The sequence below is a fragment of the Narcine bancroftii genome, chromosome 3 (genome assembly GCF_036971445.1).
Source record: "Narcine bancroftii isolate sNarBan1 chromosome 3, sNarBan1.hap1, whole genome shotgun sequence".
Lineage (NCBI taxonomy): Eukaryota > Metazoa > Chordata > Chondrichthyes > Torpediniformes > Narcinidae > Narcine > Narcine bancroftii.
Window position 1 is genome coordinate 126,078,167 of NC_091471.1, and position 24,975 is coordinate 126,103,141.

The 24,975-nt window shown below is 39.7% G+C and overlaps 1 protein-coding gene and 2 long non-coding RNA genes across 13 annotated transcripts in view; 2 read left to right on the forward strand and 1 right to left on the reverse strand.

The window, feature by feature from the left end:
* The window catches only part of LOC138757544 (uncharacterized), a 28,891-nt gene extending 22,632 nt beyond the window's left edge, over nt 1–6,259 (forward strand). Inside the window, exons 2-3 of the long non-coding RNA XR_011353668.1 lie at nt 295–376; nt 6,062–6,259. This is a non-coding gene — a long non-coding RNA (uncharacterized lncRNA). The remainder of the gene's footprint in view (nt 1–294; nt 377–6,061) is intronic.
* Nucleotides 1–24,975, forward strand: part of ppargc1a (peroxisome proliferator-activated receptor gamma, coactivator 1 alpha) — a 446,776-nt gene that overhangs the window by 134,435 nt on the left and 287,366 nt on the right. The window lies entirely within an intron of this gene.
* The window catches only part of LOC138757542 (uncharacterized), a 28,728-nt gene continuing 9,035 nt past the window's right edge, over nt 5,283–24,975 (reverse strand). The window contains exons 2-3 of the long non-coding RNA XR_011353666.1: nt 10,316–10,418; nt 5,283–5,389 (exon numbers count right to left, since the gene is read on the reverse strand). This is a non-coding gene — a long non-coding RNA (uncharacterized lncRNA). The remainder of the gene's footprint in view (nt 5,390–10,315; nt 10,419–24,975) is intronic.

A 24,975-nucleotide genomic window follows, 5' to 3' on the forward strand; every position in this document is an offset into this window, starting at 1 on the left:
AACAGCTTTCAGGCTATTGAATCTCCCTGTATTTTCTTAACCATAGAGTTCTCCAGGGCCACCTAAAGGTCATTTTGGACTTTTGAAACATCACTTATTTTTGGACTAAATGCAACTGTGAATATTTATTTACCTATCCTTTCATATTTGTTATCTTTTTCTGTGTCATGACATTGTGTGGTAATTAAATGTATAATGTTATTGGTGTATCTACATACCTGTAAGAAGCAAGAATTTTGGTGCATCTGTACATTGGACTTTTAAATATGCTAATAAACTGTCATACCCTTTCAGTTGCTACTGCTGAGTCCCAACTATGAATATCCTGAGAGATCATCATTAACTAGTAATTGGACATCCTACATAAATAACAGAAGTAAGGGACAGGGTATCATATGCTAAATTACTCATTTGCTGGTACCATGAAACCTTTCCACCATCCACAAGGCAAAAGTCAAGAACATGCAGGAATACCTTTTACTTGCCTGAATAAGTGCAGTTCCAAAAACTCTCAAGAATGTTGACAGCATCCAGGACAAAGCACCTCAAAATTGCTAAAACGTGCATTTTCTCCACCACCAGTGCTAAGTGACTTCACAAAATTAGTCTACAGTTAAGCCCCTTTATTGCTTCAACAACACAAAGAGGGAGCTGGGAAACAGGGAAATAGAACATCAGAACATCTCCACCTGCAGGCTCTCCTGCATGCTACGTACCATATTTTGGAAACATATTGCCAGTCCTTCATCATCACTGGGTCCAAATCTTGGAACTCCCTATGACAAGGGCAGTTCATGACCATTTTATTGAGGGTCTTGTGTATGGGGAATAATTTCTGGCTTTTCCAATGTTGCTGCGAATCTGAAAAATGAATAAAAGTTAACGTCAGGTAAATGAGAAACTGCAAATGCTGGAAACTGGAGGAATTCAGTGGGTCAGGCAGCATCCATGGAAGGTAAAAGATAGTCAAGATTTTGGACTGAAATCTTTCATCAGTTGCCTGGGTAAAATAAAAAATTGATATGCCTTTGAAGTGCACAGATGAAACCAAGAACTTATATTGCACTTGAATCAGAAGGCACACTATGATCAGCACATGAGACATTTTTGATGAGGCCAGCAAATTGCTTGATATTAGGCCATGAAAAGTGGTCCAGTGCAATCCAATTTCAAGGCCCAGTGACCTTCCTGTCTTGGTGCAATTTGCATGCTGCATTAGCTAAAGCAAAGGGAGTGCTACAATTGACTTCAGCTTCCTTTGTAGTAGGTTCAAAGAGAAAGTATCTTGCAGTCCTGCGAAATTGCTGTCCATGGACCTCTGATAGAATGTATATTGTATATTTTGGGATTATAAGTCTAGTCTTGAAAACCTCAAAAATCTCTCAAAAAGTTGGGGTTCACTGATATGCCGGATATACTTTTGAGACCTTAAATTCAGATCAAAAAATACTGGATGCCAATTTGGTATATAAGTCGACTCTTGAAAACTGATTTAGCGTATAGGTTGACCCTTGAAAGACCAAAAAAACCCCAGACTACAACAAATTTTCATTGAAATCTTTTATTGAACCAAAGCACATTTAAAACCCTTCAAAATCACTCTTACTATCATCATCTGAAGCAAAGATGGCAACAAGCACATCCATACATTCACTGTTTAAACAGTTATCGTACAGGTCCCAGTCTTCAGCTTCATCGTCAGTGTCCCACAATTAATCATCTTCCATGCCATCAATGGCACAAGAGCTATTGCACTTTTTAAACAATTTTATTACAGTCTTTACTTTCACTTTGTCCCATGCCTTGAGCATGAATTCACACTACATATCAAGCGATGCAGCATGCATTGCCCCGCCTTTTGTAAATGACTTTTCTACACTCGTGATCCATGTATTCCATTCCTAATGCACGTAGTCTTTGAATGGCTTGTCAAAGCAGACATCGAGAGGTTGCAATAGAGACCACCCAGGATAAACACCATGTAAGTGTTATTTTATACTAATCTACTTTTAAAATTCTCAGTTAAATGGCTACGAAACGTATCCCAGACCAGCAAACTCTGTTCCTTGCTTAAACTGTCTGGCCGCCTGTTCCACATATTGTCTATCCATAGTTTTACACCACTTTCATCCATTCATTCTTTTTCAAGAAAATGTGCAAAAATACCTTCTGGGAATTTTATTTTAAGCTTAAGTTCGCGCTTGAAGATTACCATGGGTCTTAACTTCGTCCCATCAGCCATGCACGATAACACCATGGTAAATCTGGCCTGTACTTCTGGTTTGCATAGTTTTAACACCTTTCCATTCCACTGTTCTATTCCCTATCATGCCAGAATTCATGAGGGTTTCATCCATGTTTCTGCTTTTAATAAACTGGTGAAAGCTTACAACTTTACGATCAAGATCTTTTGGTAATTTCTGAGTAATTTTTGTTTTTTGTCATAATACCATATATATTTTCTGTTCATGAAATGGTTGCACCAGCCTACTGTAGCCTCAAAATCTTTACTGAGGTCTGGGTGCAGCTTTGCCCACTGCAGTGCAAATGTTCTTATTTTATTTCGGATGAATATGTAACAATCTTACCTCTGTTCATGTACTCATTCGGCAACGAGACTTTCCAACTCTGGCCAACAAGTGATTCCTTGAACATTGCCTTTTTGGTATTTTTCTTAAAGTCTCTTCTTTCTTCCTCCAATCTCTTACCAACTTCTCATATATATCAAATTTTCTTGCAGCAGCCTAGTTGTTTGTTTTCTTGGCCATATCAATCACTTTTTTCTTTAAAACTCGCTTCATACTTTCGTTGTTTTGAGGGAGCCTCCATGAGAATAATCACCTCCAGCCAATGCCCAGCAAATCATTTATCTCGATTTTTGGGGGTCAACTTATACGCCTAATATATGATAAAACCCTTAAAATGAGGCTGAAAAGGGGGGGTCAACTTACCTGCTGGTCAACTTGTACGCTGAAATATACAGTACTTCTGATGACATGGGAGACAAACAAGGTTTAATTTCCTTTGTTATTCTTTTGAGGCTGTAAAAGTAATGACCCTTGTTCATATGTATTCATGGTTAAGAGTAAGGCTTTGATATCCTTCAGTATTCCCACCAAGATTTAGAGTGGAGGAGAGAGAAAAAAGTCATAGAAAAGACAAAATTAGCTTATCTCTGTTATCTAACAATTGCATTGGTCCCTTTTTCTTCATTCTTGATATCGATGTATACTTCCTTCCTTGTTGCTAAAATTGACTGCAAGAAAACAAATATGTAGAAACAGCTAATGTTTTAGAAAGCTGTAACAAAGTTTTCTTTCATTCTTGCCATTCCCATTGTTGTCCTTTTAGGTTATTATAATTGCAAAGCTCAGTCTGCAGAAAGAAAAAAATCATGCATGTTAAATTAAATGCTTGCTAAAGAATAATTCTGTGCAGACCAGGGTAAACACAAAATTGTTTTTTTTTGTTCTTCACAGATATACCTTTGAGTTAGTTTCAAGTAATTGAAACAAATAAATAGTTTACCATAATTTTCCACCCCTAGTGCAGGTTTAATGTGCTTTTTTAAAATCACAAATGTTGAAAAGAAGGGAGAGTGGAGTTATTAGACATCTTATCAGGAAATGCCCTTACTCCAATGGTAGAAAGGAAAATGTTGGAATGATTAAGCCATGGGGTACCAAATCCATGGAACTATCACATGTGCCACTTTCTCAACTTCATAGTACATCAATACAAGATGAAAGTCTGGTCTCATCCAGGATTTGCAAGAGCTGTTGATTGTCTACTCTGCACAGTCAGTGATTGTAAAGACCATTACACCCCCTAGGTTTAGTTATAAGTTGCTTTCAGGTATTCACTCAATTAAAAAAAATCACAGGATTCATTCACTGTGCTGCCTAAGGCTGCAGTGAGAAGGTAACTGAAGTCTTCTTTACATCCAAAACAATGCCATACACGACCGACTATTCTCAAAGTACTTGGATTTCTATATTAAAAATATGATGGTGTTACTGCAAAAGCAGCTCTGCCACTGGTGTGGATCCAGGAGAGCTGGGAGTGAAGATACAGTGATGCTTCACAAGGTCCTTCCTCCGATCGTGATGCTGAAGGGTCACTACATCGTTGAAGCTGTCTGTTAGAGGAGATAAAGGTGTTTTTTACATGCTGGAACCATGGAGTACTATGCCCAAGATGGCGATGCCTGTGCTGGGCAGCGTATCATGAGGGGTTGCAGAATCTGGGGGTGGGGGGGGTGGGTAGAAGACCAGTGCAGGGCACCAGAAATGGGGTGAACATACTTAGAGAAGGAGAAGCCTGAGCGGATCCTACAAGGAAGGTGACCACAACAGTGAACCAGTGAGGGGCTCATCGACTAAAAGGCCCACATAGGCTGCGGACTGTTAGCAACCTGCAATTGAAGGACTCACACAGGGTCTGGATTGCTAATAATGTGGTCGAATGACATACCCCTCCAGTCTGCGGGCTTCTGGACACTGGCTCATGGGAATGAAATATCGGAACTGGCATTTGAGAGAGCAAGTAGGTGCTGAAGGCTTGCTCATCCTATTGGAAATTTGGATTTGCAAAACCCCTCAAAATATGGTTCATTATGTTCCATAAGTTAAGGGGAAGACATGCTTACCCAAGACCATTATTAATATTCCAAATATATATATGAGGCTATCAATTATTTTATTGTCAATATTTGATTCCTGAAATGATACAATGTTTTGAAACTTCAAAGGACAGTGCTACTTTATGAAATAATGAAAGGAAAACTCTTCAGAGATCAATGCAGTACATGCATGGTTAATAATGCCCGTAACATAAATCAAAGCATGTTTGTAAACTAAAACCCCTTATGGATTAATTTTTCATGTGCTAAAGCAATTGTCCAGTTCTGAAGATCAGCTGAGAAAAGAAATTGTGCTGTTTGAGAACAGAATTTACAAAAATTAGCTAAGTTGTAATTATGCTCCACAAGCTGCATAATAATGAACTGGATTGGTTTTGATGAAGAACTGGTTTAAGCCATGAAAGGCCATCAGTGACCACAATTCAGGCTGTTGCTGCAAGGTGAACAGACATGATTCTCTAGTTCATTCTTACTTCTATGATCATAAGATTACAATCTGAATGCCTCTGTAAAAGACCAAGATCCCACTTCCCCAAATCACTTACACTTACTTTATTATACTTTTGTAAAAATATCTTCCTTTATGCACAGTAGTGAAACATTAGGCTCTCTGATATACTTAGGCAGTGAATAAAGCAAACATTATTACGGTGCACTTTATTGGATTTCAAATTACTCTTCTAGAGTATTTTAGCTTCCTCTTGCATGTGACGTATTTCAGCAGATCGCTTGTTCGTTTCTCCCAATCTTAGAAGCAAATGTAGGTTGGTTACTTATACAATGTATAATTCAATAACTCCTGCCAATTATATTTGTAACTTACTCTGGTACTTATGTTTTGAGAAGAGGATCAAAATGTGAACATTTATTATAATTATTTTATACAAGATTGCCATAGGAGGAGACCAGAGGGAATCTAATTGAAAGTTATAAAATTCTAGATTGACTGGATTCAGAGAAGACATTTCTCCTGGCTGGAGGTAGGGGGTGAGGTCTAGAACAAGGAGAATACAGTCACAGGTTACAGAGAAAGTCTGAATTGAGGAGAATTATTTTCATTCAGCCAGTGCTGAATCTATCAAATTTACTTATCCAGAAGAATGTAGAGACCAGGCAATTTTATATATTTAAGAAGGAGATGGTTAGATTTCTGAAGGTAGGATGAGAGATTGAGTATCGACTTAAATGATTAGCTATGATCAAATTAAATAGGGGAGCAGTTTCAAAGAGCTCCTATCTTCTTCGTGTTTGTGCACATGATTATGAAGCATTTGCACACAATGTGTTTGGAAATTTTGAGGTAACATGGTCAAATACTTAAAATATATGAATAGAAAGGCATGTAGCACTCTGTAATATTCTTGTAGATTAATAGCTTTCCAAACTTTAACCAATATAATGTTGTCCACATGTCAACAGAAAGAAGGCAATTGTGGTGGTACACTATCAGGGGGCGACCTCTGTACCTGCAGAAGAGCACGGGAGCATAAGCCAACGCCTGGCTGGCTGTCAATCCCCCTCTGGATCTGGCCCTTCGAAGCCAGTCTCAGAGCTTGCAACCGCATTCTCACAGCTAGCTCTGTGGAAGTTTAAGTTGAATAAAACCTGTAGAACAGACTTTATGTTTTGTGTGTTTGCTTCTGTTCGATAGCGCACCACAGCAATTTAGTGTGTTGATTCCATGCAGGAATCCAGGGAAGCAATCCCCTGCCCATTTCACACTCCCTCTGCAATTTATTATCTCTGAGCATTTGGACCCAAGCTGACTTGAGAATTTGGATGAAACCCACAGGATCATGGGGACACCACCTGAGGTCAAGATCAAAACAGCACCAACAGGATACAAGCATTGTAAATGGTGCATTCTGAGGTTGTCTATTCTTTATTTGTTTCATGTGGGGAAGTAAGGGTCTTTCTAGTTTAGATTGATATTGATTAATTCATCAAATGCATTAATATGTTCGTTAATTAATTAACTAGAAAGACCCTTACTTCCACACATGTAGTTACTTTACAGTTTTTAATACTTTTAATCTGATTTAGAAACACACACCTGAAATCAACACTGCTGCACAAGTAGGATTGGAAAACAGTGACCATTTGTTTGACATATATATTAATGAATTGGATGAGAATTTGGTGAGCATAGGTCATAGGTTTGCAGATGTCACCAAAATTGATGCTGTCATGGCCAGTGAAGAAAGTTTCCTAAGGTTACAACAGTGTCCAGATCAACTGGGGAAGTGGGCAAAACAACAGCCTATAGAATTTAACTCAGGCATTTATCAAGTGATGCAATTTTGGAAGTTAGATCAGGGCAAGGACATGCACAGTAAATGGCAGGGCCCTGGGTAGTGTTAAACAGAATAACCTAAGGGGGTATAAGTGCATAGTTCTCTTCAAGTAGCGATATTTTAAGAAAGTTCAGTTGTGAAGAAGGTGTATAACATGCATGATTCGTCATTGGAGCATTGAGCACAAGAGTTGGCACTTATAATAACTGTACAAGATGTCGATGAGACCACACTTGGAGTATTGTGTGCAGTTCTGGTTTCCCAGAACAAGTGATATTGCAAAAAATGTTCACAAAGTTGTTTCTCGGTCTGGAGGTTATAAGGAGAGATTGGATAAGCTGGAACTGTTTCCCTTGGAGTAAAGCAGTAAAGTTGACCTTGGAGAGGTTTAAAATTCATGAGTGGGATAGATAAAGTGGATGGTCCCAGTCCTTTTCCCCCATCACGGGAGTCCAAAACTAAATGGCATTGGTTTAAAGAGAGAGGAGAAAAGATTTTAAAAATTACCTGAAGGGTGCATTTTTTCACACAGGGTAGTGGGCAAATGGAATGAGCTGGCAGCAGTGGTGTATTAACTACCACCCGGGCCCCTAGGCAGAGCTTTAATAAGGCATCCCCTGACCATGCCCCCCCCCCCTACCCCATGTGATGCCCTCCCCTCACATATTCTAAATTTATCCGGCGGGTATGTACTCAAGTGTGTGTGTGTGTGTGTTGGTTGTGTTCAATGATGTCATGATAAAATTGATGGGTGGCAATAGCCCAGTGGAGAGGGGTGCATGAGGAGGGAAGGGATTGGTCTGGTAGTGGCATGCTTTGGTGCTGGCCACTGGCAGGGATCTCATCGCCGGGCTCTGACACTGATGACCGCCCATGTAACCGGTTCGGCTGAGTTGGCATTTTGTCCTCTGAGCCTTTCGATTTAGGTTCAGAGAAATAACTGGAGACGAAAAACAGCTGGGTAAAAATCAGGCATCGACAAATTTCTAAGATGCAATCTACTTTTATATTATCTATTATTAAATGTGTATTTCTATTTTTACACTGTTCCCTGGCCATGCCTTTCCTCTAATTACATCGATTAAAAGAGAACGCTCTGTCCAAGGTCCGCTTTTGCTGGTCCCTTGACAACATTCTGCCACTGAGATTGGAGTTCATTCACTCCATCAAAACCTTTGGGGATAGGTAGTTCGGTGCCTGCTACCAGCCCGGGTCACATCATGCTTGTCGTGGAGGGCTCCTAAACTCTTTCTTGTTATGATGTTTTCCAGCATATTGGATATTATGGGCAGGTTTCAACTCTGTCACCCATCCCCAAATCCTCCACCTTCCCATCAAACTATTAGTTTTTAAACTTCTCTCCGACTGAATTGGATGTTAAAAATCTAATAGTTTGGTAGTAAGGTGGAAGATTGCACATGTTGCGAATCTTCATGTTGCCGCCAGCTAACAGAATCCACCGCATGCATCACCCCAGCAATGGTGCGATGCCAATTCCGGCCCACACTCCACCATCACAGGCTTCACCCGCACACTAAGTGTGAAATGAAAACCTGAGACCAGGCTATCCTTTACCGAGTAGGCTGAAGCTTAAGTGGCTCAGGCCCTCTTATCCTCCAGGCCCATAGGCTTCATTCACCCTACTCAACCTAATGGTTAATCAGCCACTGGCTGGCAGAAGAAGACATTTGGATAGGCAAAGTTTAGAGGGATATGGGCCAAATACAGACAAATGGCTTTTTTGCTTATTTCCTGAAGAAGGTCTCAGGCTCAAAATATTGGCAATATATCTTTATCTCCTATGGTTGCTGCAAGACTGGCTAAGTTCCTTCAGCATTTTGGTGCATTTTTACTGCAATTACAGTCTGAAAACTTTTGTGTTCCCTCCATGACATCTGGAGGCAAATTGAGAACTCTCTGTTCCCTCCCACCTGAATCACAGGGTTGCTATCTCTGATCAGTCTGTTTGAATGGGAGAAGGAATACTCGGAGATTGTGACAGAGTCTGGCATATTGCCTGTAAGTTTGGTGAATCCCAGGCTGTTACTTCACTGTTCTCTGGAGAAGCACTCGCGATTTTGACACCAGTCTCAAGATGTATTTAGGGGGGCCCTGTGAGCTCACCTGGGATGGAAATCACTTTGTGTTTTAATTCAGTGCCTAGATTGCTGCTACCTGATCTACTGTTTAATATTTTCTTTCAGTGGCTTACTGGAGTTCACAGAATATTTAAAAGTCCTCAGTATTTTATTGTTCCTAAATGATAATTGAGAATGTAGTTTCAAAAAAAAATCAAGTAGCACCTGTCTGTTAGGATGTTTACTTTTTAACATCCTCTTTTTATACTATCAAATGGGGATGACTAAGTTTAACTAAAGCTGTACATCCCAATCTGGAATTGTTTTGCTTTCTGGGAAGTGAAAAAATGTGTTGACTTATCTTCCATGTTACCCTCTAAAGATGAACTGTTTTTGTTTTTGAGTACTTCCAAATTATTTGGTGCTCAGGAACTAATCACAAATACCAAAGGAATTGTTTCGTAAGATCTCTGAAAATTACAATTCCGATGCCATCCAAACCAGATAAATATGTGTGTGCATAGAAGTATATTTGACCTGCTGAGTTTCTCCAGCATTGTGCTTTTTCTTCATTCACTGTACCTACAGACTTTAGTGTTTCACTCGATATTTTCAACACCAGGTTCTGTCCCTCCTTTACTGCTGAAAGATACTGTCATTCAGTCAGTGAACCAGAACTCACATTTATTCATTACTTCCCTCAACCACTGCAAGGCAAATTTTCTCTTCAAGAGTGATGTCATATTAAAATAATTCCCATGCTTCCAATCCTTGCAACCTCCCATTGTCACTGGCAAACACCAGGATCCCACCGGATATTCTGACCTTCCTTCAACACCAGTTTCTCTACTTAGTACTGCTGAGAACTAGACTGGAAAAAAAAAGTCAGTTGACTAACTTATTGCATACTTATTTAATATTGGCCTCATTCCAGTTATGATAAAGATTCCATTTGAGTCCAGGATGGGAATCAGCATTGAATCATAAAGCATGGAAACAGACAATTTGGCTCAACTTGTCCATGTTAACCAGGATATCTATCTAAGATGGTCCCACCTGCCTGCATTTGTTCCATATTCCTTTAAACCGTTCCTGTCTATGTATGTGTCTAAATGTCTTTCAAACATTATAATTGTGCCCAACTCTTCCTCTTCCTCTGACAGTTTGTTCAATGTGGCTGCTATACTCTGTGTGAAAGAAAATGCCTTTCAAGTCCCCTTTAAATCTTTCCCCTATCATCTTTATTCTCCTCAACCCTAGAAAATAATCACCTTACCAACGCCCCTCATAATTGTATATACCTCAATAATGCTACTCCTTAGCCACGTCCATTTCAGGGGAAAAATAATCCGAACCTCCGCATCCTCTCCATACAATTGAAGCCCAGCAGTTCTGGTGAGATTCCTGTGAATCAGTAAAATTGATTAAGTGTAAAACAGCACCATGCAGAAGAAGCAAAATGTAATTGAAGACTTTCTGTACATGTGCTACTGATAAAGTAACAATAATAGTTTCACTAGAATCAATTGCCTGTCAATTATAGATTTTTGGAGGCCATTGATAGTTCTGAACATCAACTCCTGATTTGTGTGATTTAATGCTGATAGTCCATAGAGCTAAGCAGAGAGGAGTGCCAGAACCTTCTTCCTCACACATCCAAAATTCATGGTGACATGGATGATCGGAAGATGGATAGAATAATAATCCAGACTCTCTTCCATGGAATTTCCAGTAAGGCTGCAAAAATAATATCTACCTTGTATTTCTCAATCTCGTCTGCTCAATGCAGACATATCAGTGTCCATGATGCTTCTCTGAAATGAAAGTGGATACAATAATTTTTCTGTAAATATGGTGCCTGGGTGAGCACTCTGGAAGTAAATGGCAAATGGAAATCACAGTGGAAGCTACTGGAAAGATATGATATTCTGGAAGTTTACAAGTCACCATGACCTTGAAAGAGAGAGCATTTTGCTTGCAAAAGGCTTACGCATCTTATTGATAATTACCTTAGAAAACACAAGCTTATGAATGTAGTGTTTACGAGAAAGGTGAGACTGGAGTGTTGGAGTGGACTGATTGACCATGACTGTAATGATCCCTCCAGCCATGGAATGATGCTAGGAGTTACTCTGATGTACCGGTTGAATGCGTGCCACTGCTGGAGAAAATAAAAACACCCCTTAATTTTAAAATACACTGTAGTTTTTAAAATGTATTTGAGCAGGCTTCAGCCAATGAGAGTGTCCAGTCAGATCTTCTGACATAAGCAGAGGGCTGCTTTAAACAGTGAGATAAACAATAAGTGCTGCTTTGCACCTTTTGTTTGACTGCAACTGTTCCATGAATGTTGTAGTGTGGTGTTTCCTCCTCCAAGTATTATCAGCATTGCTAGAAACATATGTTAGCCGCCCCCCCCCCCCCCCACCCCATGATATTCTTTGTTGCAGGTCTGATGCTGGGAAAACATCAAAAATGCTAATGTGGAATAGTCCTTTCAAATACACGGTTCAATTTTATTTCTGACACAAGTTAAATTTGAAGCAGGTAAAGTTAAAATTTTACCACATACTCCCAAAAATGAGTCAAAAGGAACTCATTGGGGCTAATGAAGATAATTATATTTAAGAGTCAGAGGGAAAGGCTAAAATAATGAGTTCTTTCTGTATTAGGAAAGTTGCTGACAATATACGCGGAGAAGTTAACATAATGGATATAATGGCTGAATCATGCTCTTATTTGCATGTTTTTTTTGTTGGTAAAAGGATGATATGTCCTCATTGGATAAATTACTTGGTCTTGAATTTGAGATGGGCCTAGGGGAAGGCTTTGCCATAATCTTCCAAGGTTCATTGGGAATATACACAGGGATGTGGAAAAGTGTTAGAAGCTGGTGAACACAATTAAGGTAAATCCCATCGATGTTGAGAAAAGTTATAGCAATACTTAACAAGAAAAAAAAAATGGTGCTTGGAAAAAGTTTAATTAATGAAAATCAGTGTAGATTTTGAAGAAACTTGCATGGTAACTGCCGTTCCACCCATAATTCCACCCAATTAACCTACAATACCCGGTTTGTTTCAAATGGTGGAGGAAACTGGAGTCCCAGAGAAAACCCACACAGACACAGGGAGAACATACAAACACCTAACAAAGTGTAAGAATCGAACCCTGGTCCCGATTGCTGGCATTATACTCACTACTATACCAACCGTGCCACTCCATGGTTTGTGAGAGGAAAATTGTGCTTGATTAGCATTATTATTTTCATTTATAAAGTGAATAGTTGGAGAGGAACTCAATTTGTTGCTATGGTCTTTTAAAGAAAAAGTAACATAGTGAGTGCTAACGAAACTTTAGGAAGGATGTAAAAGTTCTTGCAATGATGAAGATTTTTTTTATAATGCTTGTGATAGTGAGGGATTAATCTACAAGGCTTGGTTTGGGAAACTCTTGTTGCTTTCCTTGAAAGACAGGTTTAAGAAGAGATGTGATAGAGCTGATTGGTTTAGATAAGGTAGACAAAGAAAAGCTGTTCTGGTTAGCTGATTTCAAAACAACCAAGAGCTCTAATTTAATTCAGGGGATAGTTATGATCTGAATCTCTCTGCTTGCAAAGGTGTTGGAAATGAGGACAGTCAATTCTTACAAAGAAATATTAGATGGGTGCAGGAGAAATACACATAGAGAATTGAGCAGGGGAAATACTACTCACTGAATTGTACTACAGACAAGCTGTATGGATTTCATGGGCCGCACGGCCTTCTGTGCTGTAATGACTTGAGGATGTTTGTATTCTAGTTCTTAGAGTCAGGAATCTCTGGCTTCACTGTCCTTGATTGGCTTTGTAGATCAGCTCACATTAGAGAACATTGTATGGACCTTTGAGTTGAAAAATTCTGGTTCAATTCCCATTCTAGAATTGAGCACAATATCTGGAGTGAAACTATGAATATGTAACTTGATGCTTGGAATGACCTCAATAATCTGCATGAAAAGTTAGCAACTTTGTACTGCAGGCACAGAGCAAGTGCTGCAGTGTTCATAATGACACAAGAATGTAAGAAATGAGAGTTGGGAAATGCCACTCTACATTGTGATGATGACTAATTTTTGACTTCAACAGTGGTTTCTGCATTATCTACATATCTCTAGGGTGGCCATTCCAAAAGGAAGACATGGTCATAGGTTACTACAGTGTGTTTAACAAATATTTTTAAATAAGATTTAAATGGTATTGCAAAAACAACAAATGCAAACACAATGTGTGTGTATGTGTGTGTGTGTGTGTGTATGTTTATAAAAATAATGGCCATCCCACTTAACACCCTTACATACTTCAATGTATTGAATCAGTTCAATTTCTGAGCCTCCCTCACCCTCCATGGTAATGAATTTCAAAGATTTACCACCCAATAAATTTAAAAATATCCTCACCATCTTAAATCTATATTCTGAGACTATGACCCCCTTGTTCTCTACTCTTTATTCAATAGTGGAAAAGGTTCATATAGATGAGCACAACATTGTGGCTAAAGGGCCACACATTAGGGTTAGGGTGCTGTACTGTTCTATGTTCTAGGATATATGATCCCTGCATCCAGTTAGTATTAAGTTTCAATGAGGTTATAGAATTCTACAGCATGGAAACAAGCTCTTTGGTCTACTGACCCTCAAGTAGCCATTTCTGCTAATTTTACATAAATCCCCATTTGGTCCAAAAGCTGCAGAGAAGTAGAAATTGCAGTGGGGTTGGGGATGGGTGAGTGCAGTGAGAAAGACTGGCAGAAGTCCTGTCAAAGAGAGGAAGAAAACTTCTTCAAAGGCAGCATGCCTTGAGGACGCTTCACAGTAGAGTAGTAAACAGCTTTGATGAAGGATTCCAGCATGAAACATTGACCATTCTTTTTCTCTGATAATGCTGCTTCACCTTCTGAGTTCCTCTACAGTTTGTGTTTTGCTCCATTTTTCAGCATCTACAGTTTCTTGTGTTATTCTAATCGCATTTTATTCTCACCATATTCTCATCAAATCTCTCCAGATTTTATCACTGGGGTAAATCTACAGTGGCCAATTAACCAATGAGCTTTCATGTCTTTGGGGTGTGAGGCAATTGCACCTCCGAGAGAAAACCCATAGAGTTGCAGGGAGGGCATGCAGACATCACACAAGGTCAAGCTCAAACCTGGGACTCTGACTCTGCAAGGCAGTAATCTACTAGCTGTACCACACTTCCTTTCATGAGTAGTCTCCCACCTAAAATCTAGAGAATGTAGGTCTACTCTACTCCGTCTTTTTTCATATAGCAAACCTGGCATCTTGGAACCATTCCAATGAATGTTTGTTCCAATCACTCCTTGGCAGGTATATCTGTTCCTGGATAAGGAAAATAGGACTCAGAATCAGGATATTTGTCATGAACAAGTCATGAAATTTGGTGTTTGCAGCAACATCTTAGAGCGAACATTCATATTATAATCATCTTACGAATTACTATAAAATAAAATAATAAACAATAATAGTGCATGAAAGGTAAGGTAGTATCTTCGGTTCATTAATTGTTCAAGAATCTGATGGGGAAGAAGCTGTCCTTGTGCCATTGAGTGCTCATCTTTAGGCTCCTCTACCTTTTCCCAGATGGTAGCAGAGTGAAGAGGTCATGGCATGGATGGTGGGTCTTTGAGGATAGAGAGTATTTTTTTAAGACACCACCTCCTGTAGATATCCTCGCTGGAGAGAAGTCTGGTGCCTGTGATATCGCAGGCTGAGTTAAACAATGTTACGAGCCCAAAGGACCCCAAAACCCAGCAGCAATAGACATTCACCAAGACAAGTAGCTACTTAAACAAAAGTTGTTTTTAATTATCTTTAAGCATGAAAACAAAATCAAACTTTAACTTATCTCTATTAACTTAATTAAACCCAACTTAATCCCCTTATATATCTAAGCGCACATGCATGTAATGTGTGTGTAAATTTAAGAAAAGTTATTTGGTTCACAGTTCAATTTCACTTCCCATTATTCCAAGTTCTCTGGTTGCAGGCAATTCTTATACTGTCCACAGAATTTAACATGTATAAAGTTCACCAGGCTTTGGTGCTTAAAAGGTAAATGTTTACCACCCAGGAAGGTTCTCGTAGGGTTTGCAGAGAGAGATTTGTTGTTCCAGGATTTCCACAACTGAGGTACCACCATTAGTCACCTCAATGTCTTGCTGATGAAACTTGCCCCATCAGGGTTCTCCAGATGATAACCTCTTTCTTTCATGCTATGACAGAGTTCCTTTCTGTTCCACTTATTCCAAGAGAAACATCAGACAGATAGCACTTCCAGCCATCCGCCGCTCTGGAGTTTGTTTCAGTTCCAACCAGCTTCTCCTGCTTGTTTCAGCTCTCTGTCTCTCTCTCTCTCCAACTGCAAGAAAGCCCATGTGACTCTCTCACTTGCAAAACCCCTGATTTTCTCCAGCAAACAATAGAAGTTAGTCCTCTTGGTCAAGTTGTTGTCTTTAGATAAACAAAACCCCAGGTGTGACCTTTCTGTGCACTCTGTCAAAACTCTTGCAAAGAGCTTTTAACAGCCAGAGCATCTCCTGCTTGTTCCTTTAATGATGTAATTCAATTAGCACCTACTTGTGAAATGTGCCAAGCATTCTCCATAGTTTCTGTAAAGTTACTGAATATGAATTTTTCAATATTTCAACTAAGATCTGTTTTAAAGTGTGAGTATGTATGTATGTAATCTACTCTAATTTTACCAGTTTATCTCCCAAATATTCCATTACACAACCCTCTGGAATTTATTCTTGTCCTGAGAGTTAGTACTTCCATACCAGGGAGTGATGCAACCAGCCAGAATGCTCTCCACAGTACACCTGGAGAAGTTTATGAGTCTTCAGTGATGTACCAAATCTCCTGAGACACCTCACAAAGTATAACCGCTGGTGAGCCCTTGTAGTGATTGTATCAATGTGGAAGTTCCAGGACAGATCCTCGGAGCTGTTGACACCCAGGAATTTGAATTTCTTAACCCCCTCAACTACTGTGGCCTCAATGAGGACTGGGTCATGTTCCCCTGGTTTCCTCTTGAAGTCCACAATCATAACCTTGGTTTTGGTGGCATTGAGCACAAAGTTGTTGTTACACCATTCAACGAGCTGATCTCTCCCTCCTGTATGCTTCCTCATTGCCATTTGTGATTCTGCCGACAACTGTGGTGCCATCGATGGTATGGGAATTGTGCCTGGTCACACAGTCATGGGTGTATAATGTAGGTTAAGCACACATCCTTGGGATGCGCCTGTGTTGATGACCAGTGAGGAGGAGACTGTGGTAAACCACATTTGTATTTGTCTGGTCGGGCACACCCATTGGCTGGCTGTACCTTTGGCCCCTCCTACAGGCTCCTGTATAAAGATAGCTGTTCCATGACTGTTAGTGCAGAACAGTTGAGCAGTATGGATGTGCCTTTGTTCTTTTGTGAATAGAAGCCTATTAGTTTCTCAACCTCTGTTTTTGAGTAATTGATGGTGCATCAATGACATTGTTTCAATTTGTACTGACTGTGGTCTTCTAATGAGAAAGTCAAGGATTCAGTTGCAGAGTGGGGTACAGAGGCCTAGAGTTTGTAGCCTCTTGACCTGCACTGAGGGAATAATGGTATTGAAGGTCGAGCTGTAGTCTATGAAGAGCAGCAAATGTATAAATTGCAGTTTTCGAGGTGATCCAGAGCACCAGTGACTGGATGCAATACTCCAGGACTGATTCCAACAAAGCACTCTTTAATGCTCTAAAGCATCTTTACTCTTGTACTCATTTTCTTTTTCTTTGGCTTGGCTTCGCGGACGAAGATTTATGGAGGGGGTAAAAAGTCCACGTCAGCTGCAGGCTCGTTTGTGGCTGACCAGTCCGATGCGGGACAGGCAGACACGATTGCAGCGGTTGCAAGGGAAAATTGGTTGGTTGGGGTTGGGTGTTGGGTTTTTCCTCCTTTGCCTTTTGTCAGTGAGGTGGGCTCTGCGGTCTTCTTCAAAGGAGGCTGCTGCCCGCCAAACTGTGAGGCGCCAAGATGCACGGTTTGAGGCGTTATCAGCCCACTGGCGGTGGTCAATGTGGCAGGCACCAAGAGATTTCTTTAGGCAGTCCTTGTACCTTTTCTTTGGTGCACCTCTGTCACGGTGGCCAGTGGAGAGCTCGCCATATAATACGATCTTGGGAAGGCGATGGTCCTCCATTCTGGAGACGTGACCCATCCAGCGCAGCTGGATCTTCAGCAGCGTGGACTCGATGCTGTCGACCTCTGCCATCTCGAGTACCTCGACGTTAGGGGTGTGAGCGCTCCAATGGATGTTGAGGATGGAGCGGAGACAACGCTGGTGGAAGCGTTCTAGGAGCCGTAGGTGGTGCCGGTAGAGGACCCATGATTCGGAGCCGAACAGGAGTGTGGGTATGACAACGGCTCTGTATACGCTTATCTTTGTGAGGTTTTTCAGTTGGTTGTTTTTCCAGACTCTTTTGTGTAGTCTTCCAAAGGCGCTATTTGCCTTGGCGAGTCTGTTGTCTATCTCATTGTCGATCCTTGCATCTGATGAAATGGTGCAGCCGAGATAGGTAAACTGGTTGACCGTTTTGAGTTTTGTGTGCCCGATGGAGATGTGGGGGGGCTGGTAGTCATGGTGGGGAGCTGGCTGATGGAGGACCTCAGTTTTCTTCAGGCTGACTTCCAGGCCAAACATTTTGGCAGTTTCCGCAAAGCAGGACGTCAAGCGCTGAAGAGCTGGCTCTGAATGGGCAACTAAAGCGGCATCATCTGCAAAGAGTAGTTCACGGACAAGTTTCTCTTGTGTCTTGGTGTGAGCTTGCAGGCGCCTCAGATTGAAGAGACTGCCATCCGTGCGGTACCGGATGTAAACAGCGTCTTCATTGTTGGGGTCTTTCATGGCTTGGTTCAGCATCATGCTGAAGAAGATTGAAAAGAGGGTTGGTGCGAGAACACAGCCTTGCTTCACGCCATTGTTAATGGAGAAGGGTTCAGAGAGCTCATTGCTGTATCTGACCCGACCTTGTTGGTTTTCGTGCAGTTGGATAATCATGTTGAGGAACTTTGGGGGACATCCGATGCGCTCTAGTATTTGCCAAAGCCCTTTCCTGCTCACGGTGTCGAAGGCTTTGGTGAGGTCAACAAAGGTGATGTAGAGTCCTTTGTTTTGTTCTCTGCACTTTTCTTGGAGCTGTCTGAGGGCAAAGACCATGTCAGTGGTTCCTCTGTTTGCGCGAAAGCCGCACTGTGATTCTGGGAGAATATTCTCAGCGACACTAGGTATTATTCTATTTAGTAGAATCCTAGCGAAGATTTTGCCTGCAATGGAGAGCAACGTGATTCCCCTGTAGTTTGAGCAGTCTGATTTCTCGCCTTTGTTTTTGTACAGGGTGATGATGGTGGCATCACGAAGATCCTGAGGCAGTTTACCTTGGTCCCAACAAAGCTTGAAAAACTCATGCAGTTTGGCATGCAGAGTTTTGCCGCCAGCCTTCCAGATTTCTGGGGGGATTCCATCCATACCTGCTGCTTTGCCACTTTTCAGTTGTTCGATTGCCTTATATGTCTCATCCAGGGTGGGAACCTCATCCAGCTCTAGCCTTAGGGGCTGTTGAGGGAGCTGGAGCAGGGCGGAATCTTGGACTGAGCGGTTGGTACTGAAAAGAGATTGGAAGTGTTCTGACCATCGGTTGAGGATGGAGATCTTGTCGCTGCGGAGGACTTTGCCGTCTGAGCTGCGCAGCGGGCTTTGGACTTGGGGTGAGGGGCCGTACACAGCCTTTAGAGCCTCGTAGAAACCCCTGAAGTCGCCAATGTCCGCGCTGAGCTGTGTTCGTTTGGCGAGGCTAGTCCACCACTCATTTTGGATCTCCCGGAGTTTGCGCTGAAGATGGCTGCATGCGCGACGGAAGGCTTGTTTCTTCTCTGGACAGGACGGCTTTGTAAGGTGAGCCTGGTGGGCAGCTCGCTTCTTTGCCAGCAGCTCCTGGATTTCCTGGCTGTTTTCGTCAAACCAGTCCTTGTTTTTCCTGGAGGAGAAGCCCAGTATCTCTTCAGTGGATTGCAGTATGGTAGCCTTCAACTGATCCCAGAGGGTTTCAGGGGACGGGTCCGTGAGGCGGGTTGCAACGTCGAGCTTTGCTTTGAGGTTTGCCTGGAAGTTTCCTCTCGCTTCGTCTGACTGCAGTTTTTCAACATTGAACCTCTTTCTGGGGGCTTTATTGTTCCTGGGCTTTGGCTTGTACTCATACTCTCATAATAAAGGCTAACTTAATATTTGCCTGCCTTGATTGACTGCTTCACCTGCATGTTATCTGTCAACGATTTTGTGCATAAGGGCACTGCCACAGTGATGCAACGACTACAGCCATTGCATCTTAGTGCCAGAGGCCTGGGCTCATTCCTGATCTCAGTGATATCTGTGTGACCACTTATGTTTGTTCTGGGGGCTCTGCTTGCCAAAGATATAGATCATTTGGTTGCTGTAAATGCCCCTAAAGTGGAGATGAGGGTCAGCATCAGAGGTGATGGGGGGGAAGTTGATGAGAATGTGGGGAGATTGTAAGCAATGGAAATAATGTAGGATTAGTGGAAATGGGTGGCTGACGTTCAACATGGATGCTGCATATCTCCATGACTTGACAACCTCTTGGTCACTTTGAACATCAACGTTTCTGAACTAGTTAGAAGCAACCCACTTTTATGCCTCCAAAAGGATAGGAAAGTGAATGTTGTTTTAAGAGCTGATTTTTAATTCAAGGTCCTGCTTAGATGTTGAGATCTCATGGTACCACATCAAAGAGAAGCAAGAGAGTGCTTTGCAATGTCCTTCCTTCAATCCCTTAATGAATAGTAATGAATCTCCTGTGAACATTACTGAAACTTAATGTCTAATCATAAATACTTGTGTGAGCTTGCTGTGTGTAAGTTAGCTGTAGTATTTCCTACATTGCAACAGTGACTACATTTCAACACTTTACTGGCGAGAAAGCCCATTTAGCTGGACTGAAAGGGAATCTATAAATGCATACCCTCCTTCACTTTCTAACTGCAATGAAGGAGAAATCCATCATGATTTATTTTAATAAACAATGCCTGCAAGCTTCTTCTCACCAACTTTTGGAGCCCATGAGAAATAGTACAGTGAATGTCTGCTGTATTTGCAGTTCATTTTAAAATGTACCTTTGATTTAATTGATTTATCCTTTACATAGGTTCATGGAAAAAATGATCAATTCTCTGAAGAGAAATGGGTAGGAATTGACAGATTTTCTGTGTGGTGGCACAGTCTGTTTTTAGCCAGACCAAAATATATCCATGATAAAAGAGAGCCTTGCAAAGAGGACTTTAATTATCTAAAATACAAGTTATACATGAGTTATATGAGCAGGAATTTGTAACACTATCATTGACTTGGACCATTTTCTGTCTTTGGACAGCATACAAAGTAAGTGACATCTAAAAGATAATATTACTGTAAAGTTTTCATTCTACTTACTTTATTCAATTCCCACTGCATGGTTATATAGAATCTGTCAGATGAGGTTTGGGGAATCACCCATATTATGAATACTCCAATGTCAATTATGAATGCCTGCTTAGTAAAGAATATTTTCCAACAAGATAATCACCTGGAATTCAAATAAAGCTGATAGAAAAGTTGATGTGTAATGATATAGGTTTAATAGAGTGGCTTGGGCCTTTTATTCCCCAGGAAACCTTCCTGCTATTCAGAGTGTGCAGAGTGATATGCTGTTTTCTCATGACCCAATGCAACTAATAGTTGTCTCAACTCAGGTATTGCAGTTGTCTTGAAAAATAAAGATGATTATTCAAAATACAGCTTTTGTATTAAGTGTCAGATTCAGAGGAGAGAAGACACAAATTAGACATGCATCAAGTAGTCACAGAGTGAATGTGACTGCTTAAAGAAAACAGACTCATCTATTTGAAAGAAACCTGTATTGATTTGCTGGCCATTGAAAATAGACTTCAATTGTTTGGCTCACCTCCATTAATACACACAATGCCTTCATATATCATGACACAGCATCCAATACATTCTCTTGGATGTCATCTCTAATGTCACATGCTAAACATTCTGAGCATTCTTCATTGGACAAAATGTCTAATTAAAGTAGCTCACAAATACACAGTCATCATTCATTCAACAGGTAAATGAGAAATGTGTTTATATGAAATTTGCCTTTAACAATTATTTAATATAGTCTGAATATAAATAACCAGATAAAAGGGGGAACATTCAAAGTAATTTTAAACAAAGATATTTTACATTTATTAAATAATAAGCTTTACTAAGTGAATTGAGAACATTAAGTATAATTTTACAATAGTGACCAAGTAATACAAATGGAATAGGAATTATTTGCAATATGATCCTGATTATGCAGCCTAATAAAAATAGCTTTGACAAAGTATGTAACAAAAGTTTTTTTTAATCTTTATGTACCTGTAACTTATCAAATTGTCTCGATACTTTTCAATCAACTAAAAGACCAAAGAAAGAATAATAATGAATAATAATTTTAATGAGGAAAGACCAGAATAAACTTGAATGGAGTTGGGCAAAATGGCCTGTAAACGTGCCATATATCTATGTGAGGTGATCAAAAATGGTAAGGAAGAATTTTAAAGCTGGAAAAAAAAAATAAACAAAACATGAAAGCTTCTTGATCTTCAACTGTTGCCACCATTGGGCTAAGCGCAGATATGCCATGAGTGGGAAGCGGGACGTATCTCAAAGTTGAGATTCTGTTGATTGTATCATTCGAGGGGCATCTTGCAGCCCTTGCAAAATAGGCACAGTGACTTCATTAACAAGTTGATAGTCAGACACTACCAGAGGAAGATTCATGAGTTGAAGCCCAGAGGGTGCAAGGATCAGGAGTATCAGGAATGGTACCAGTAAGTGTCCCTACTCTGTATCTACAGCCACCTGAGTGGATGAAATGGGCATTGATTGCATGGGAGAAAATGGAATACCAAATAGTGAGGTGTTTATTTATAAAATTCCCCAATTCAAGGAATGCCTCTCCAAAGTACAATTCTTAACACCAACACCATACATTAATAAATAGTGGTGTGCAGAATTATTGATGTAGTATCATTACATTTCTTTCAGTGAAACAAATTTATTTCACTCTTGGAGAATCTCACAGAGAGAGCAGGCTATTGTAGCCACCTACTGCTGCGGCTCAAGCCCAAAACGTCAGTTATGCATTTCTGCCTTTGCTTCAGAAAGGACACTGTTTCACCTGCTGAGGTTCTCCCGCATTTTGTGTTTTTACTACAGAGTTAACATCAGAATTGTTTCTCCACAAACTGAGTAACTTTAGTCAATATACAGTAATGAATTCTCTGCAGAAAAGACAGTGTTTGTGAATACTTCCGTGTAGGGGTTTGACTCAAAAGCAACCTTAGAAGGGAATTTGAAAATTTAGTCAGCTCTGTTAAGTTACAGTTTATAGATGGTGTTTGTTTGGAATTTATGTTTATTGCAATGGTTAGTAATCATCTAATTGATCCCATTTATACTTACAATATCCTGGATACTGAATTAGCCTCTCATTGCAAAAAGTTATGTTGGTTGTCATGGGATTTTCTGATTTTCATCCTCAGCTGGAAATGGGCTCTCCTAGAAAGAACTTGATTAAATTTGCTTCAGTTCTTGGTGCTCCATTTGAAAATTCAGAATTAAGATACATATGGATATTTTTAATCTAGTGGATCACATAATTCAACACATTATTTATTATAAAATTATAAGTTTTTCCAATTCAGAAGGATCTCCATGCTATCTCTTTTAACCTTGTTTAATACTGACATTAATCTTAATGAGATCCACAATTAAGTACTCCCCTCCTGTTAGTTTTCTTTATTTCAGTAAATAAAATTTATTAATGGTGGTAACATTACATTTGAAAAATATGTATTTTGAAGGAGCCCTTGCTTTTATACTTAAATTTGAATATCTTTGTTGATATTAAAACAGGACATGCCAGCAAAAGCTCCATGAAGTAAGTTTTTTCTTATTAGTGTTTGCGCACTATCAAGTATGTTGGCATAAGACGGGTTTATTGCTTTGTTTCTTTACTTCACATATCCTTAGCTTTAGGGCCTGTACTGGAGCTAGCTAGAAATATGCCACAAAAATATTACACTTGAATTCAAAATAAATGTTATTACTAACTAAATTATACTCTTTGACAGTAGATTTGATTTGATTTTTTAATACATTTTCTCACAGGCAGTAAGTATTTACAATATGCTGTCCTTCATGGGAATTGATTCATTAGGTTCTCTATCTGTTTGTACAACAGCAAGACTTGATATGATATAATTGAACTTGATTGTGACCTTACCAGATATTTACATCTATACATGCACTTTTTGTGACTCTCTCTGAGGACCAGTAGAGTGAATACTTTATATAATGAGACTTAAGTAGAAAGATTAAGTTAATTTATTATTCATCAAATGAATAGAATAATAATGAGTCCATTCATTTATTTCAATTAATAAAACTTGGCTTATTACACTGCACCATTTTGAGGATTATCTTTATTTAAATTAAACTACTAACTTCCATCTGACGTATAATCTTTCTCTTACTGACTGTCCACTTTTTTTAGTGCTCACTGGGGTAATTTTGACTTTGATCTCTCAAATTTTATGGACAATAAAACTAAGATTAAGTCACAAGTCTTAAACACCTTGCTTGGCATTAGCTTTTGCTGAGTTTAAATAAATTAGATTGTCATAGGAATAATGAGTGTGAAAGGTTGCTGGAGTCCAAATTATACATTAAAAGTAAGTTTATAAAGATGGCCCATCAAAAACCTAATTGACACTTGCCAGCTGTGAATGTAACCTCTTGAGAGTTAAGTTTAGCTCAATAGAGGTGCTATTAATAAATATTACAAGGCCTACTTGTGATGGCATGGGAGAATATTGGAAACATGATATTTTGAAACAGGTTGGATAGGCTTTCTTTTACAACACTCCGTTTGTATTAGTATTAGAAAAACATCTAATTAATGTGATGGTTTAATATTCAAGAGGGGTAAAATTGAATATACAATTATTACTGTTAGATAGGTTTTGGTTTAAATCTGAATATTAACAAAAAATTATTAACTAGATTTGATCTCCAAGGATTTATGTGAAATATTGCAATGTACAACTGTTAGAATGATATCTGCAGTAGTTTTCCCACCAGTGGGACGCCATTATCACCTGACTTGAGCTTTGTAATTGGAGAAGCTAATATTCATTCCTCAGGGGGAATATGAACTTTATTTCACAGCCAAGACAGTGCAAACAGCTCCCTTTCTTCTGCTAATGCTGTCCATATTCCAAGGATGCCAATCATCTGCATCTGTTAATCCTTGTAGTTTATTTTACATTTTACTGTGCATATTGCATTTTAAATAAGTAAATATATGTTAAATAAATATCTAAGTATAGCTAGACATACTTTGTATGTTAGAATATATATTTATTATCACTTGTCCATCCAAAACTCTAGGAACAAGCCAATTAATGTAGAGAAGAGAAGAACAACAGTATTTTTCCTGTTTAATAACATGGGGATTTAAAGGTTTATTAAAAGCACATAGAGCTTTTGATATATTCAAGGCTGAAATAAATTGTTGGACCATTCCGACATCAAAGCTAATGAGGATCAGGCAGGAAAATGAAATTAAAGTTATTGTTATATTGAATGATGGAGAATGTCCAAATGTTCATGTGAACCTTCTGCTTCTACTTGTTGCTTTTATAAGGGCCAATAATGACTCTGACCTGTTCGCAGTCAGGTTTGAGTGAAATGTGGTTGTAATTTTGGTGCCTTGGAACTTGAAATTTCAAAGGGCCACCTCATTCTAATTTTACGTCTTCACT